Here is a 17,418-nt window from a genome sequence, read left to right on the forward strand (position 1 = left end):
CAAAGTTCATGTGTGGAAACTTAATCCCCAATGCCACAGTGTAGACAGGTGGGCTTTTTTTTTTTTTTTTGAGACGGGTCTAGTACAGGCACTTCAGCTTTCTTATGGTTGTTGTTTGCATGATACATCTTTTTTTCTTTTCTTTTACTTTTAATCTTTCATTTCTTTGGAATTAAGGCGTGGCTCCTGTAGACAGCATATAGTTGAATCATATTCATCTATCCAGTCTGAAAATCTCTGTCTTTTTATTGATTTGTATTTATTTATTTATTTTTATTTTATTTTAAATTCTGGGATACATGTGCAGAACATGCAGGTTTTTACATAGGTATACATATGCCGTGGTGGTTTGCTGCACCCATCAACCTGTCATCTAAGTTTTAAGCCCTGCATGCATTAGGTACTTGTCCTAATGCTCTCCCTCCCCTGTCCACCACCCCTGGACAGGCCCCAGTGTGTGATGTTGCCCTCCCTATGTCCATGTGTTCTTATTGTTCAGCTCCCACATATGAGTGAGAACATGCAGTATTTGGTTCTCTGTTCCTGTGTTAGTTTGCTGGAGATGATGGTTTCTAGCTTCATCCATGTCCCTGCAAAGGATATGAACTCATTCTTTTTTATGGCTGCATACTATTCCATGTTGTATAAAGGCATTGCTGGATCAAATGGTATTTCTGGTTCTAGATCCTGGAGGAATCACCACACTGTCTTCCACAATGGTTAAACTAATTTACACTCCCACCAACAGTGTAAAAGCATTCCTATTTCTCCACATCCTCTCCAGCACCTGCTGTTTCCTGGCATTTTAATGATCACCATTCTAACTGGCGTGATTGGTATCTCATTGTGGTTTTGATTTGCATTTTTCTAAAGACCCTTGATGATAAGCTTTTTTTCATATGTTTATTGGTAAAAATCTCTATCTTTTGATTGAATTATTTAATCTATTGATATTTAATGTTATGATTAATATAATTGGATTTATATTTGCCATTTACTTGTTTTCTGTATATCTCATGCCTTCTTTGTCCTTCATTCTTATTTTCTTTGTTCTTTTTCTTTTTACATTAAGTGAATATTTTCTAATGTATTCCCTAATAATTTATTTAGTAATTTTTCACTTCATTTTAGGGTATAGTAGTTCTCCTTTATCTGCAATTTCACTTTCCATGGTTTCAGTTACCTGCAATCAACAATGGTCTGAAAATATTAAATGGAAAATTCTAGAAATCATTCATAAGTTTTAAATTGTGTTTGGTTCTGAGTAGCATGGTGAAAACTCATACCACCCTGCTCTGTCCTGCCTGGAATGTGGAATCATCCCTTTTTCCAGTGTATCCACCTAGTATATGCTATCAGCCCATTAGTGTATAGTAAAAAAAACTCAGTATATATAGGGTTCAGTAGTATTATAGTATCAGGCATTCACTGGGGGTCTTGGAACATATGCCCAATATATGGTGGCTGGGCGCGGTGCCTCATGCTTGTAATCCCAGCACTTTGGGAGGTTGAGGTGGGTGGATCACAGGTCAGATCAACACCAGCCTGGCCAATATGGTGAAACCCTGTCTCTACTAAAAATAAAAAAGATAACTGGGTATGGTGGTAGGCGCCTGTAGTCCCAGCTACTTGGAAGACTGAGGCAGAAGAATCGCTTGAACCTGGGAGGCGGAGGGTGCAGTGAGCAGAGATTGCACCATTGCACTCCCGCCTGGGTGACAGAGCAAGTCTCAAAAAAAAAAAAAAAAAAAAAAAAAAAAAAAAAGAACATATGCCCTGTGGATAAGGGGGAACTACTCTATTTTTTAGTGGTTGCTCTAGGGTTTAGCATATGCATCTTAACTTATGCAGTGATATATAGAATTCCAGTGATATATAGAAATGTGACTCCTATATATCTGTCCATTCCCTCTTTATTATTATTATTATTATTATTATAATACTTTAAGTTCTAGGGTACATGTGCATAACGTGCAGGTTTGTTACATATGTATACTTGTGCCATGTTGCTGTGCTGCACCCATCAACTCGTCAGCACCCATCAACTCGTCATTTACATCAGGTATAACTCCCAATGCAATCCCTCCCCTCTACCCCCTCCCCATGATAGGCCCCGGTGTGTGATGTTCCCCTTCCCGAGTCCAAGTGATCTCCTTGTTCAGTTCCCACCTATGAGTGAGAACATGCGGTGTTTGGTTTTCTGTTCTTGTGATAGTTTGCTAAGAATGATGGTTTCCAGCTGCATCCATGTCCCTACAAAGGACACAAACTCATCCTTTTTTATGGCTGCATAGTATTCCATGGTGTATATGTGCCACATTTTCTTAATCCAGTCTGTCACTGATGGACATTTGGGTTGATTCCAAGTCTTTGCTATTGTGAACAGTGCCGCAATAAACATACGTGTGCATGTGTCTTTATAGCAGCATGATTTATAATCCTTTGGGTATATCCCCAGTAATGGGATGGCTGGGTCATATGGTACATCTAGTTCTAGATCCTTGAGGAATCGCCATACTGTTTTCCATAATGGTTGAACTAGTTTACAGTCTCACCAACAGTGTAAAAGTGTTCCTATTTCTCCACATCCTCTCCAGCACCTGTTGTTTCCTGACTTTTTAATGATTGCCATTCTAACTGGTGTGAGATGGTATCTCATTGTGGTTTTGATTTGCATTTCTCTGATGGCCAGTGATGATGAGCATTTTTTCATGTGTCTGTTGGCTGCATAAATGTCTTCTTTTGAGAAATGTCTGTTCATATCCTTTGCTCACTTTTTGATGGGGTTGTTTGTTTTTTTTTTCTTGTAAATTTGTTTGAGTTCTTTGTAGGTTCTGGATATTAGCCCTTTGTCAGATGAGTAGATTGCAAAAATTTTCTCCCATTCTGTAGGTTGCCTGTTCACTCTGATGGTAGTTTCTTTTGCTGTGCAGAAGCTCTTTAGTTTAATTAGATCCCATTTGTCAATTTTGGCTTTTGCTGCCGTTGCTTTTGGTGTTTTAGACATGAAGTCTTTGCCCATGCCTATGTCCTGAATGGTACTACCTAGGTTTTCCTCTAGGGTTTTTATGGTATTAGGTCTAACATTTAAGTCTCTAATCCATCTTGAATTAATTTTGTATAAGGAGTAAGGAAAGGATCCAGTTTCTGCTTTCTACTTATGGCTAGCCAGTTTTCCCAGCACCATTTATTAAATAGGGAATTCTTTCCCCATTTCTTGTTTCTCTCAGGTTTGTCAAAGATCAGATGGCTGTAGATGTGTGGTATTATTTCTGAGGACTCTGTTCTGTTCCATTGGTCTATATCTCTGTTTTGGTACCAGTACCATGCTATTTTGGTTACTGTAGCCTTGTAGTATAGTTTGAAGTCAGGTAGTGTGATGCCTCCAGCTTTGTTCTTTTGACTTAGGATTGTCTTGGAGATGCGGGCTCTTTTTTGGTTCCATATGAACTTTAAAGCAGTTTTTTCCAATTCTGTGAAGAAACTCATTGGTAGCTTGATGGGGATGGCATTGAATCTATAAATAACCTTGGGCAGTATGGCCATTTTCACGATATTGATTCTTCCTATCCATGAGCATGGTATGTTCTTCCATTTGTTTGTGTCCTCTTTTATTTCACTGAGCAGTGGTTTGTAGTTCTCCTTGAAGAGGTCCTTTACATCCCTTGTAAGTTGGATTCCTAGGTATTTTATTCTCTTTGAAGCAATTGTGAATGGAAATTCATTCATGATTTGGCTCTCTGTTTGTCTGTTACTGGTGTATAAGAATGCTTGTGATTTTTGCACATTAATTTTGTATCCTGAGACTTTGCTGAAGTTGCTTATCAGCTTAAGGAGATTTTGGGCTGAGACAATGGGATTTTCTAAATATACAATCATGTCATCTGCAAAGATGGACAATTTGACTTCTTCTTTTCCTAACTGAATACCCTTGATTTCTTTCTCTTGCCTGATTGCCCTAGCCAGAACTTCCAACACTATGTTGAATAGGAGTGGTGAGACAGGGCATCCCTGTCTTGTGCCAGTTTTCAAAGGGAATTTTTCCAGTTTTTGCCCATTCAGTATGATATTGGCTGTGGGTTTGTCATAAATAGCTCTTATGATTTTGAGGTACGTTCCATCAATACCGAATTTATTGAGCGTTTTTAGCATGAAGGGCTGTTGAATTTTGTCAAAAGCCTTTTCTGCATCTATTGAGATAATCATGTGGTTCTTGTCTTTGGTTCTGTTTATATGCTGGGTTATGTTTATTGATTTGCGTATGTTGAACCAGCCTTGCATCCCAGGGATGAAGCCCACTTGATCATGGTGGATAAGCTTTTTGATGTGCTGCTGAATCTGGTTTGCCAGTATTTTATTGAGGATTTTTGCATCGATGTTCATCAGGGATATTGGTCTAAAATTCTCTTTTTTTGTTGTGTCTCTGCCAGGCTTTGGTATCAGGATGATGTTGGCCTCATAAAATGAGTTAGGGAGGACTCCCTCTTTTTCTATTGATTGGAATAGTTTCAGAAGGAATGGTACCAGCTCCTCCTTGTACCTCTGGTAGAATTCAGCTGTGAATCCATCTGGTCCTGGACTTTTTTTCGTTGGTAGGCTATTAATTATTGCCTCAATTTCACAGCCTCCTATTGGTCTATTCAGGGATTCAACTTCTTCCTGGTTTAGTCTTGGAAGAGCGTAAGTGTCCAGGAAATTATCCATTTCTTCTAGATTTTCTAGTTTATTTGCGTAGAGGTGTTTATAGTATTCTCTGATGGTAGTTTGTATTACTGTGGGGTCGGTGGTGATATCCCCTTTATCATTTTTTATTGTGTCTATTTGATTCTTCTCTCTTTTCTTCTTTATTAGTCTTGCTAGCGGTCTGTCAATTTTGTTGATCCTTTCAGAAAACCAACTCCTGGATTCATTTATTTTTTGGAGGGTTTTTTGTGTGTCTATCTCCTTCAGTTCTGCTCTGATCTTAGTTATTTCTTGCCTTCTGCTAGCTTTTGAATGTGTTTGCTCTTGCTTCTCTAGTTCTTTTAATTGTGATGTTAGAGTGTCAATTTTAGATCTTTCCTGCTTTCTTTTGTGGGCATTTAGTGCTATAAATTTCCCTCTACACACTGCTTTAAATGTGTCCCAGAGATTCTGGTATGTTGTATCTTTGTTCTCATTGGTTTCAAAGAACATCTTTATTTCTGCCTTCATTTCATTATGTACCCAGTAGTCATTCAGGAGCAGGTTGTTCAGTTTCCATGTAGCTGAGCAGTTTTGATTGAGTTTCTTAGTCCTGAGTTCTAGTTTGATTGCACTGTGGTCTGAGAGACAGTTTGTTATAATTTCTGTTCTTGTACATTTGCTGAGGAGTGCTTTACTTCCAATTATGTGGTCAATTTTGGAATAAGTGCGATGTGGTGCTGAGAAGAATGTATATTCTGTTGATTTGGGGTGGAGAGTTCTATAGATGTCTATTAGGTCTGCTTGCTGCAGAGATGAGTTCAATTCCTGGATATCCTTGTTAACTTTCTGTCTCGTTGATCTGTCTAATGTTGACAGTGGAGTGTTGAAGTCTCCCATTATTATTGTATGGGAGTCTAAGTCTCTTTGTAAGTCTCTAAGGACTTGCTTTATGAATCTGGGTGCTCCTGTATTGGATGCATATATATTTAGGATAGTTAGCTCTTCCTGTTGAATTGATCCTTTTACCATTATGTAATGGCCTTCTTTGTCTCTTTTGAACTTTGATGGTTTAAAGTCTGTTTTATCAGAGACTAGTATTGCAACCCCTGCTTTTTTTTGTTCTCCATTTGCTTGGTAGATCTTCCTCCATCCCTTTATTTTGAGCCTATGTATGTCTCTGTGTGTGAGATGGGTCTCCTGAATACAGCAGACTGATGGGTCTTGACTCTTTATCCAGTTTGCCAGTCTGTGTCTTTTAATTGGAGCATTTAGTCCATTTACATTTAAGGTTAATATTGTTATGTGTGAACTTGATCCTGCCATTATGATATTAACTGGTTATCTTGCTCGTTAGTTGATGCAGTTTCTTCCTAGCCTCAATGGTCTTTACATTTTGGCATGTTTTTGCAATGGCTGGTACCGGTTTTCCTTTCCATGTTTAGTGCTTCCTTCAGGGTCTCTTGTAAGGCAGGCCTGGTGGTGACAAAATCTCCAAGCATTTGCTTATCTGTAAAGGATTTTATTTCTCCTTCACTTATGAAACTTAGTTTGGCTGGATATGAAATTCTGGGTTTAGGCCGGGTGCGGTGGCTCAAGCCTGTAATCCCAGCATTTTGGGAGGCCGAGATGGGTGGATCACAAGGTCAGGAGATCAAGACCATCCTGGCTAACATGGTGAAACCCCGTCTCTACTAAAAAAATACAAAAAAACTAGCCGGGCGAGGTGGCGGGCTCCTGTAGTCCCAGCTACTCGGTAGGCTGAGGCAGGAGAATGGCCTGAACCCGGGAGGCGGAGCTTGCAGTGAGCTGAGATCCGGCCACTGCACTCTAGCCTGGGTGACAGAGCAAGACTCTGTCTCAAAAAAAAAAAAAAAAAAAAAAAAAATTCTGGGTTTAAAATTCTTTTTTTTTTTTTTTTTTTTTTTTTTTTTTTTTTTTTTTTTTTTTTCTTTGCCCAAGTGAATCCGCCTCCCGGGTTCCCGCCATTCTCCTGCCTCAGCCTTGAGTATATTGGCCCCCCGGCTAATTTTTTGTATTTTTAGTAGAGACGGGGTTTCTGTGGTCTCGATCTCCTGACCTTGTGATCCGCCCGCTCGGCCTCCCAAAGTGCTGGGATTGTAAAATTCTTTTCTTTAAGAATGATTGGCCCCCACTCTCTTCTGGCTTGTAGAGCTTCTGCCGAGAGATCTGCTGTTAGTCTGATGGGCTTCCCTTTGTGGGTAACCCGACCTTTCTCTCTGGCTGCCCTTAAGATTTTTTCATTCATTTCAACTTTGGTGAATCTGGCAATTATGTGTCTTGGAGCTGCTCTTCTCGAGGAGTATCTTTGTGGCGTTCTCTGTATTTCCTGGATTTGAATGTTGGCCTGCTCTACTAGGTTGGGGAAGTTCTCCTGGATGATATCCTGCAGAGTGTTTTCCAATTTGGTTCCATTTTCCCCCTCACTTTCAGGCACCCCAATCAGACGTAGATTTGGTCTTTTTACATAATCCCATACTTCTTTTTTTTTTTTTTTTTTTTTTTGAGACGGGTCTCGCTCTTTAGTGGCCTGATCTCAGCTCACTGCAAGCTCAGCCTCCCGGGTTCACGCCATTCTCCTGCCTCAGCCTCCTGAGTAGCTGGGACCACAGGCGCCTGCCAGCTCGCCCGGCTAGTTTTTTGTATTTTTTAGTAGAGACGGGGTTTCACTGTTTAGCCAGGATGGTCTCGATCTCCTGACCTTTGATTCTCGGCCTCCCAAAGTTTGGGATTACAGGCTTGAGCCACCGCGCCCGGCCTATAATCCCATACTTCTTGCAGGCTTTGTTCTTTTGGTTTCTCTTCTCGCTTCATTTCATTCATTTGATCCTCAATCGCTGATACTCTTTCTTCCAGTTGATCGAATCGGTTACTGAAGCTTGTGCATTTGTCACTTATTTCTCGTGTCATGGTTTTCATCTCTTTCATTTCGTTTATGACCTTCTCTGCATTAATTATTCTAGCTATCAATTCTTCCACTTTTTTTTTCAAGATTTTTAGTTTCTTTGCGCTGGGTACGTAATTCCTCCTTTAGCTCTGAGAAGTTTGATGGACTGAAGCCTTCTTCTCTCATCTCGGCAAACTCATTCTCCGTCCAGCTTTGATCCATTGCTGGTGATGAGCTGTGCTCCTTTGCTGGGGGAGATGCGTTCTTATTTTTTGAATTTCCAGCTTTTCTGCCCTGCTTTTTCCCCATCTTTGTGGTTTTATCTGCCTCTGGTCTTTGATGATGGTGACGTACTGATGGGGTTTTGGTGTAGGTGTCCTTCCTGTTTGATAGTTTTCCTTCTAACAGTCAGGACCCTCAGCTGTAGGTCTGTTGGAGATTGCTTGAGGTCCACTCCAGACCCTGTTTGCCTGGGTATCAGCAGCAGAGGCTGCAGAAGATAGAATATTGCTGAACAGCGAGTGTACCTGTCTGATTCTTGCTTTGGAAGCTTCCTCTCAGGGGCATACTCCACCGTGTGAGGTGTGGGGTGTTGGTCTGCCCCTAGTGGGGGATGTCTCCCAGTTAGGCTACTCAGGGGTCAGGGACCCACTTGAGTAGGCAGTCTGTCCGTTCTCAGATCTCAACCTCCGTGCTGGGAGATCCACTGCTCTCTTCAAAGCTGTCAGACAGAGTCATTTGCGTCTGCAGAGGTTTCTGCTGCTTTTGTTGTTGTTTACTGTGCCCTGTCCTCAGAGGTGGAGTCTACAGAGACAGGCAGGTTTCCTTGAGCTGCTGTGAGCTCCACCTAGTTAGAGCTTCCCAGCGGCTTTGTTTACCTACTTAAGCCTCAGCAATGGCGGGCGCCCCTCCCCCAGCCTCGCTGCTGCCTTGCCGGTAGATCGCAGACTGCTGTGCTAGCAATGAGGGAGGCTCCGTGGGCGTGGGACCCTCCCGGCCAGGTGTAGGATATAATCTCCTGGTGTGCCCGCTTGCGCAGTATTGGGGTGGGAGTTACCCGATTTTCCAGGTGTTGTGTGTCTCAGTTCCCCTGGCTAGGAAAAGGGATTCCCTTCCCCCTTGTGCTTCCCAGGTGAGGCGATGCCTCCCCCTGCTTCAGCTCTGGCTGGTCAGGCTGTAGCAGCTGACCAGCACCGATTGTCCGGCACTCCCTAGTGAGATGAACCCAGTACCTCAGTTGAAAATGCAGAAATCACCGGTCTTCTGTGTCGCTCGCGCTGGGAGTTGGAGACTGGAGCTGTTCCTATTCGGCCATCTTGCTCCGCCCATTCCCTCTTTTTTGTGTTGTTATTGATATGCTTAGTCTATCAATGTTATAAATGTAGCAATACAGTGTTATAATTAATTATTACTTTACCATCTGTGGTCATTTTCTTAGTCTCATACAGATTTGCTTCCTCCATCACCTTTGTGCTATAGTTGACAAATATATTTCACAGGTTAGGTTGGCACAAAAGTAATTATGGTTTTTGCTATTAAAGGCAATGGCAAAAACCACAATTACTGTTGCACCAACCAATAGATTTTATATGTTGTAGGCCCAACAATACATTATATATATATTATTTTATCCAATTAATTTTTAAATCAGTTAATAGAAGAAAGTAGAAAAACTATGTATTTAAACTCTCTTATAAACCCATAATTACTAAAAGGAAAACTATTTCCACTCTACCCTCACACAACATTTCTGACACCAATTCTGTGGATTTTCTACAACAAGAAATTCTCCAGTTCTCTGTCAACACCAACTAGGTAACTTACAATTCAATCCTGAAGCTAACTGTCTGGAATTAGTGCAGACTCCACAGGTTAAGTACTTAGGTCTACAAGACTGAGTACTTATAGATACTACTTCAGATACCAATCAAAGCCTGGGCCTTCTGTATAATCATTCTCCACAGGGGATTGGTTCCAGGACCTCGTATGGATACCCAAATCCACTGGACATTTGTCTCTTATATGAAATGATGTAGTATTTGCAAATAACCTATGCACATCCTCCCATATACATTAAGTCATCTCTAAATTACTTGTAATACTGGCCGGGTGCTGTGGCTCACACCTGTAATCTTAGCACTTTGGGAGGTTGAGGCGAGTGGAATACTTGAGGTCGGGAGTTCGAGACCAGCCTGCCCAACAAGGGGAAACTCCGTTTCTACTAAAAATACAAAAATTAGCCAGGTGTGGTAGCGCGTGCCTGTAGTTCCAGCTACTCAGGAGGCTGAGTCAGGAGAATCGCTTGAAGCTGGGAGGCAGAGGTTGCAGTGAGCCAAGAACATGCCACTGCACTCCAGCCTGGGTGACAGAGCGAGACTGTCCCAAATAAATAAATAAATAAATAAATAAATAAATAAATAACTTATAATACCTGATACAATGAAATGCTGCATAAATAGCTGCTATACTGTATTTTTATTTATGTTTTTAAAATTGTTGTATTGTTATTTTTATTGTTTCTGTTTTCTTTTTTTTCTTTTTGCAAACTTAAGGGCTAAGACTGATTTTTTTAAACCTTGAATGGTTAACCTTGGTTGATTGTTTCCAGGATGCAAAACCAGAGGATACAAAGGACTGACTGTATTTCTGATCAACCTGCTATAAATCAGGAGTTTACACAATCCGCTCCTCAGGTATGTTAATTTGCTAGAATGGCTCATAGAACTCAGGAAAACATTTACTTACTATAACTGGCTTATTATAAAGGATATTTTAAAGGATACAAATGAACAGCCAGATAAAGAGGTACATAGAGCGAGGTCCAGAAAGGTCCTGAGCACAGGGGCTCCTGTCCCCATGGAGATGGAGTGTGCCACCCTCCCGGCAGCACATGGATGCATTCACTAATCCAGAAGGTCTCTGAATATTATCATTCAGAGATTTGTTTTGTCTTGAGATGGAGTTTTGCTCTTGTTGCCCAGGCTAGAGTGCAATGGCACAATCTCGGCTCACTGCAACCTCCACCTCCTGGGTTCAAGTGATTCTCCTGCCTCAGCCTCCTGAGTAGCTGGGTTTACAGGCATGTGCCAGCACGCCCAGGTAATTTTTGTATTTTTAGTAGAGATGAGGTTTCACGATATTGGACAGGCTGGTCTCGAACTCCTGACCTCAGGTGATCTGCCTGCCTCAGCCTCTCAAAGTGCTGAGATTACAGGCGTGAGCCACCACACCAGGCCAATTCAGGGTTTTTACGGAGGCTTCAGTAAGTAGACATGATTGATTACATCATTGGCCATTGGTAGTTAACTCAATCCTCAGCCCCTCACTTCTCTCCAGAGGTCAGGGAGTGGAACTAAAAGTTTCAACACTGGAATCACATGGTTGTTTCCTCTGGCAACTAGCTCCACCCTGAAGCTATCAGGTGCTTTAGCCACCAGTCATCATTCTCATCACACAAAAGATTACAAGAGTCTTGAAGCTTAATATCCAATCCCTTACTATTTTCTAGATATCTGTGTTGTATGCATTGAAAAAATCATGTGGTTCTATTGAGTATAGCACACCTCCTCATGTGTTACACTTTCTACATCTGTCAGGGTCTGCTGGAAGTTGAATCTAGTTATAGGTCTAGAGGCGAAGATGGGTGGTGAGGGCAGGAGAATCAGCAGTGTCCTTTGGTGGCCATTACAGGTTCTTCAGACAAAGTAGGGTTAACTTCTTTATAGAGAGGTGGGAGGACTGCTTCTATTGGCTAAAAAACAAAAACAAAAGCAAAAACAAAACTCAACAGAATTTAGGAGTTTGATGGCCCCAGCTTCACCAGGATCTGCCCATATGTCCACATTCCAATTTTCGGGATCTCAATTTTTTTTTTTTTCTAATCAATGCCTTTGCTTTAACACAGATATCCTGTGAAGCTGAGAATTCAATTCATGTCATAATTCAGCCACTCACAGGATGAGGCTGATTTTGCTTTTCAGCAATTTCAGCTCTGCAGCTATGGGAGATGATGGTTTCTCCAGGGCAGATATAGAATCTTTCATATCAGTTTTGTGAAGCATGAGGTAGAAATTAGAATCCCTGAGCTCATCATTTTCTTTCCTCACATTCTCCAGTGCAGTTTTGCACAACTAGTTAGGCAATTATATTATATTCATTAGTTTGACAAAAATATTCTAAGGTGTCAAATACATGGTCTCCCAGAACTTTGCCTCTTACAAGTACTTTATCAGGAGCATCCAATAGTAATATTTTTTTGTATCTCTATTGCCACATCATGCCATGAGCTCAGTGGGAATGAAATCACTAGTGCCTTTAAATCAAATTGTATTAGGAAACCAATTCAGGGAGAGTTTTTAAGACTCTGGTTTTCTAGAATCATACTGAGTTCCCAAAATCTGTATTTATCAGAGTTCTCCAAAGAAATGGGACTAATAAGAGAGAGATCTATAGATCTCTTTATCATTTTTAAAAAAGGAATTGGTTCACACAATTGTGAGTGGTGAGGGACAACTGGCAAATTCAAAATTTATAGAGAAGGCCAGTAGGCTGGAAGATTGGAGCAGGAATTGATGCTGTAGTCTTGAGGCAGAATTGTGTCTTCTCCTGGAAACCTCCGTTTTTGCTTTTAATGCCTGCAACTGTCCATTTCCCCAGGCCGATAATGTTTAATTACTGCATAGCTTTTGGTTACATGAATGTAAAGTAATTTACACATTTCACTGACAGATTATATCACTAATGGTGATGATATGGCTCCGATGACTGGAGGAATACCAGGGTTCTTAGTCTTACACCAATTTTGATAAAACGACACCAACACATGTGGAGTGGTTTTAAGAAGCTGAGAGTTTAATAGACAAGAAAGAGGGAAGAAGGGCCCCCATACAGAGCCAGAGGGAGGGGGGCTCCAAAGCCAAGAGACGAAACCCTGAGTGCAGTGGAAATCAGCCAGTTATATGAGGAGGCTGGAGGAGGTGGTGTCTGATTTGCACAGGGCTCAGCGGATTGGTTTTTTTTTTTTTTTAATGAGACAGAGTCTCGCTCTGTTGCCCAGGCTGGAGTTCAGTGGCACAATCGTGGCTCACTGCAAGCTCTGCCTCCCGGGTTCACGCCATTCTCCTGCCTCAGCCTCCCGAGTAGCTAGGACTACAGGCGCCCGCCACCACACCCGGCTAGTTTTTTTTGTATTTTTAGTAGAGACAGGGTTTCACCGTGTTAGCCAGGATGGTCTCGATCTCCTGACCTCGTGATCCGCCCGTCTTGGCCTCCCAAAGTGCTGGGATTACAGGCATGAGCCACCGCGCCCGGCCAATATGGTCTCTGAACTGATGCTAATACCAAGGTTTGAAATGCTACTATGGTCCACTGGTCTGAAGGGGAACTTACTCAGGACAGATAAATGACGGTGTCTTGCCCTAGTCTGTCTCACTGTGAGTCCAATGGGATTGCAGTCCTATTCTGTGCTTATTTTCTCAGTCCAAGTGCAGTCATTTCTGCATAATGATGTTGATCAACAGTAGACCATATATACGACTATAGTCCAATAAGATTATAGTGAAGCTGCCCTATACAGATGTACCATTAAAAATATTTTATACCCCCCCTTTTTTTATTTACCATACCTTTTCTATGTTTAGGTAAGTTTAGATACACAAATAGTTACCACTGTGTTACAATTGCCTACAGTGTTCAGTACAGTAACATGCAGTATTAGGTTTGTAGCCTGTATGCTCTACCACATAGCACAGATGTGTAGTAGGCTACTTCATCTGACTGGTGTAAGTACACACAGTGATGATCACACAACAGTGGAATTACGTGATGACACATTTCTCAGAACATATCCCCATAGTTAAGCCGTGAATGACTGTATGTATAGCATAGGGAACAAGTATACTTGGTAACTGGCAGAATTCCCACATGGGTTCCCTGACCCATAGATTCCTATAGAGTTTCTCTCAATCCAAATTTTGTTGGCTGAATACTCAGGCATAGTTCAAAATATTCCCCTGTTTTCCTAAACATTTACAGCTGGGTACAGAGCTTGATCTCATTCAGGTTTGATCCCTTTGGCAAGAGTACAGGAAGTGTTGTGGTCTTCATGATGAAGTCCACAGGGTCTGGTAGTGTCCCGTTTTATAATGTTAGCAGTTGTTGATGTTCAAAGGTCAGATCTATTAATTCACTGAGTGTGGCTAAATGCTGATATTCTTTTTTTAAGTCTTATTTTATTTTTTGAGATGGAGTCGCACTCTATTGCTCGGGCCAGAATGAAGTGGTGGGATCTTGGCTCACTGCAGCTTCCAGCCTCATGGGCTCCCGCAATCCTCCCGCCTTAGCCTCCCCAGTAGCTGGGACTACAGATGCACACCACCTTGCCTGGCTAATTTTTGTATTGTTTGTAGAGATGGGGTTTCACCATGTTGCTCAGGCTGGTTTTGAGCTCCTCAGCTCAAGCAATCCTCCCACCTCGGCCTCCCAAAGTGCTGGGATTACAGGTGTGAGGCACTGTGCCCAGCCAATGGTGATATTCTATCATTTATTTTTTTGCTTATTAGACTTCTTTTATAAAGAGGTAGTTCCCCTCGTCTACTATCTGTTATCCAGTGACACAGTTGATATATGAAAGGCAGAGCAAATTTTTGATTCTTTTCTTTTATTGACCAGTTTTCAGGATAATGGATTTGTTCTTTAACGTGCTCCAGAGGTAACCCTTTAGTTTTCTAAAATACCACTTTGAACTTATAGGGTTGAACATAGTTGAGGAATTCCAGACACTTGCAAGTATGTATTTTCCTTTTTGAAGCTCTGAATGTACCTTCTTTGGCCAATAAAAGCTTCTTCAGTTTGATTCCTGATTCTTTCTTGGCAGGATCCTAGCAGTACTTGACAGCTTCCTTGCTTTGTAGAAAGACAAGCTGTTTTAGGCCCGTCTTGTACATTTCCTTCCCTAGATCTGAAATTCAGCGATTTCTCCAAGAAGCCCTAGTTTCTTTTAGTGGGAAATGATGTTTTAAATTGAGGTCTAATGCTCATTGCTACTGGTTTGGTGACTGTTTCTAGGCTTCTTTAATAGGGCTAAGTAAGTTTTATTCCACATTACCTACTTTACAGTCATGGAATAACAACACTAAAGTGATCACCACATATATAATTACTGAAAACAAGTTGAAAATGTCTTCATATAGCTGTACTATATTTTCATCCATATGTGATGGTTAGTGTTAGGTGCCAACTTGACCGGATTATGGAGTATCCAGAGAGCTGGTAAAACATCATTTCTGGGTGTGTCTGTGAGGACGCTCCAGAAGAGATTCTCATTTGAATTAGCACACTTCGTGAAGAAGATCTGCCCTCAACAATGTGAGTGACCATCGTCCAATCCACATGAGGTCTGGGATGGAAAAAAAGGCAGAGGAAGGACAAATTTGCTTTCTTTTCTGGAGCTGAGCCATTCACCGTCTATCTTCCTCTGCCCTTGGACATTACAGCTCTAGGTCCTCAGGCCTTTGGCCTCAGACTGAGAGTCAGACCACTGGCTCCTCTGGTTCTCCCGTCTTCAAACTTAGTTTAAATTGCACCACTGGCTTTCCTGGTTCTCTAGCTTGTGGAAAATATATCATGGGAGTTTTCACCTTCCATCATCAAGTGGGTCAATTCTCATGATAAAAACCCCTCTTGTCTAGATCTAGATGTAGATTTAGATCTATCTGTTTCTCTCTCTGTATATATCTTACGGGTTCTTTTTCTCTGGAAAACTCTGACTAATATAGTATATAACCATTACATACTATCCTCTTCCATTGAATCTTCATTTAGCGTTCACTCTGCAAGTAAGCATATGTTTAATGTTCACCACCAGTGCTTCTATCAATGTCTCTAGTCATCATGGTTGCCTGAAATTGGTTTTCTTGCAGGGCCTTCAAGCAGGGCTCATGAGAGCGATCCTCCCTGTGTTCTTGGAAGTAAGTGTTAGGAACATCACGGCAGTGATGCTGCACTCTTCTCTCTGCGTTCCATCAGGTAGCACATGGTATTGACTTGCTCCACCTCTGGTGATGTTACTTTGACCCCTTGATTGAAGTGATATCTATCAAGTTTCTCCTCTGCAAAGTTATACTTTTCCCCTCTGTACTTAGTCATTATTTTGTGATGAGATATTTCGAACCTATGTAAATGTCCCCTTCCTCGTTCAATGTTAATCCACTAGCTTAGGATGTATTGGTGCTTCTTATCTGAATTAATTATTACCATGATGATTCCCAAATAGTGATTTTCTTATTCCATCATTCCTTCTACATTTACTACTTAGTACTTACCACAGGAAGGCTTTCTCTTCTCCTTATTTATTTATTAATGTATATATTTATGTCAGTGTTGGCTAAGGTATCTCTGTAATATGCAGTGGGATATATTATTTGTTACTATCATTATTTATTTTGATTCTCAATTTGCCTCAAATTTGGCCAGTGGAAGCCCCTTTGTGCTGGTTTCTGTGCCCTTTTGATATGTCCCATCATTCTTTTAATTCTCTTACTTTGTATCACAGTAGGATGCTCTAGGCTCATCCTGTACTTTCTCTGCCACTGTCCTAGACTTAGCCTCTTCTCCTTTTAGTGGAGAATGGCATTTGTAACCCAATGTCTGGGTATGATATGTGCGCTCATTGCAAATTTGTGTGTTGCTGCTCTCATGCAGTCCTAGTGGACAGAGATAGGAATTATATTCACACACACACACACACACACACACACCCCTGTGTTTGCCTATTCTCTATATATGGAGAACCAAAAGTTCACACCAATACCTCCAATTCCAGTTCAACAACAGAGTATTCCTTCTAGCTTTCCCTCATTGCACATTTATAACTCCTTTCTCTAATCATCTGAAACCTGGTTCTCACTGAGGTTACCTGCTCAATTGCCCTGTGTTACCAATCTTTGGACCTCACTGGTATGACTTGGCCACCTTCCTCACTCTTCCCAGTCCCTGCCAAGTAACCTCTCTGCTCCATCTCCTTTGCTTGGGCCTGAGGAACGGTTCCCAGACTCAATTATTTAAGAAGGAGGGAAGTTTGTATTATCTTAAAAACGTCTTTTAACGTCTTCTGAAATAGAAGTTTACAAGTCTGGACCTCTTTTATGGATAAGATGTAGGCATGTTTTATTGTCTGTGGGAGGGTTTCTGCTGCTCCTTATTCTTTTTATTTCTTCGTAAGAATTTCCAAGGATTCAACTCAATGCTTTCTCTATTGCTAATGTTTATGTGAAATTAGTTTTCCTGAAATTTTGGAAGGAGGCATAGTTCAGAGTGGCCCTTCTAACTTCACAATAGTGTGAAATATATATATATATATGGTGGCTTGCTTTGGAAAATTTCCTTTCTCTCTTTCTTTCCCTCCACTGTGTCTGGGATTTTTCTCCCTTTGTCTGTATTATCCCTTCCTGTGGAATGTTGATTTTACTCTTAGGACTTTCTCCTCAGTGTGGGCCTGGTTCTGGGAGGGGGTCTTGGAGAGCCAGTTTTGACAGTGACAGATGTTAGGCTGCTGCAGAACTTTTGGCCTTTACCTTGCGCTTCTTGCTCACCTACCACTGGGTTAGGCAGAACCGCTCAGTTTCAGCTGCTGTGCTCAAGTTAGCTCACCACGCTTTCTGGGGGAATACCAGTTGCTATTTTGGGGTTCACCTGTTCTCGGCTTGTCAAATACCATATTGCTTCCATCTGCATTCTCTCACACATGTGCCCATACCATGCGCCCTTGTGCTGTTGGGTTGCCCTCGTCAATTGCATTTTGTAGTTCACGGGGATACCTTGTCACTTAGTTTCCCTGCAAGTGCTGCCCA

General features: G+C 41.5%; 1 protein-coding gene across 1 annotated transcript in view; it reads left to right on the forward strand.

Moving 5' to 3' along the window:
- Positions 1 to 17,371: 17,371 nt before the first annotated feature.
- APLP2 (amyloid beta precursor like protein 2) overlaps positions 17,372 to 17,418 on the forward strand; it is a 726,249-nt gene continuing 726,202 nt past the window's right edge. The window contains exon 1 of the mRNA XM_050755954.1: positions 17,372 to 17,381. The gene's annotated coding sequence lies outside the window, so the exon portion shown is untranslated. The remainder of the gene's footprint in view (positions 17,382 to 17,418) is intronic.

This window comes from Macaca thibetana, chromosome 14 (assembly GCF_024542745.1).
Source record: "Macaca thibetana thibetana isolate TM-01 chromosome 14, ASM2454274v1, whole genome shotgun sequence".
NCBI lineage: Eukaryota > Metazoa > Chordata > Mammalia > Primates > Cercopithecidae > Macaca > Macaca thibetana.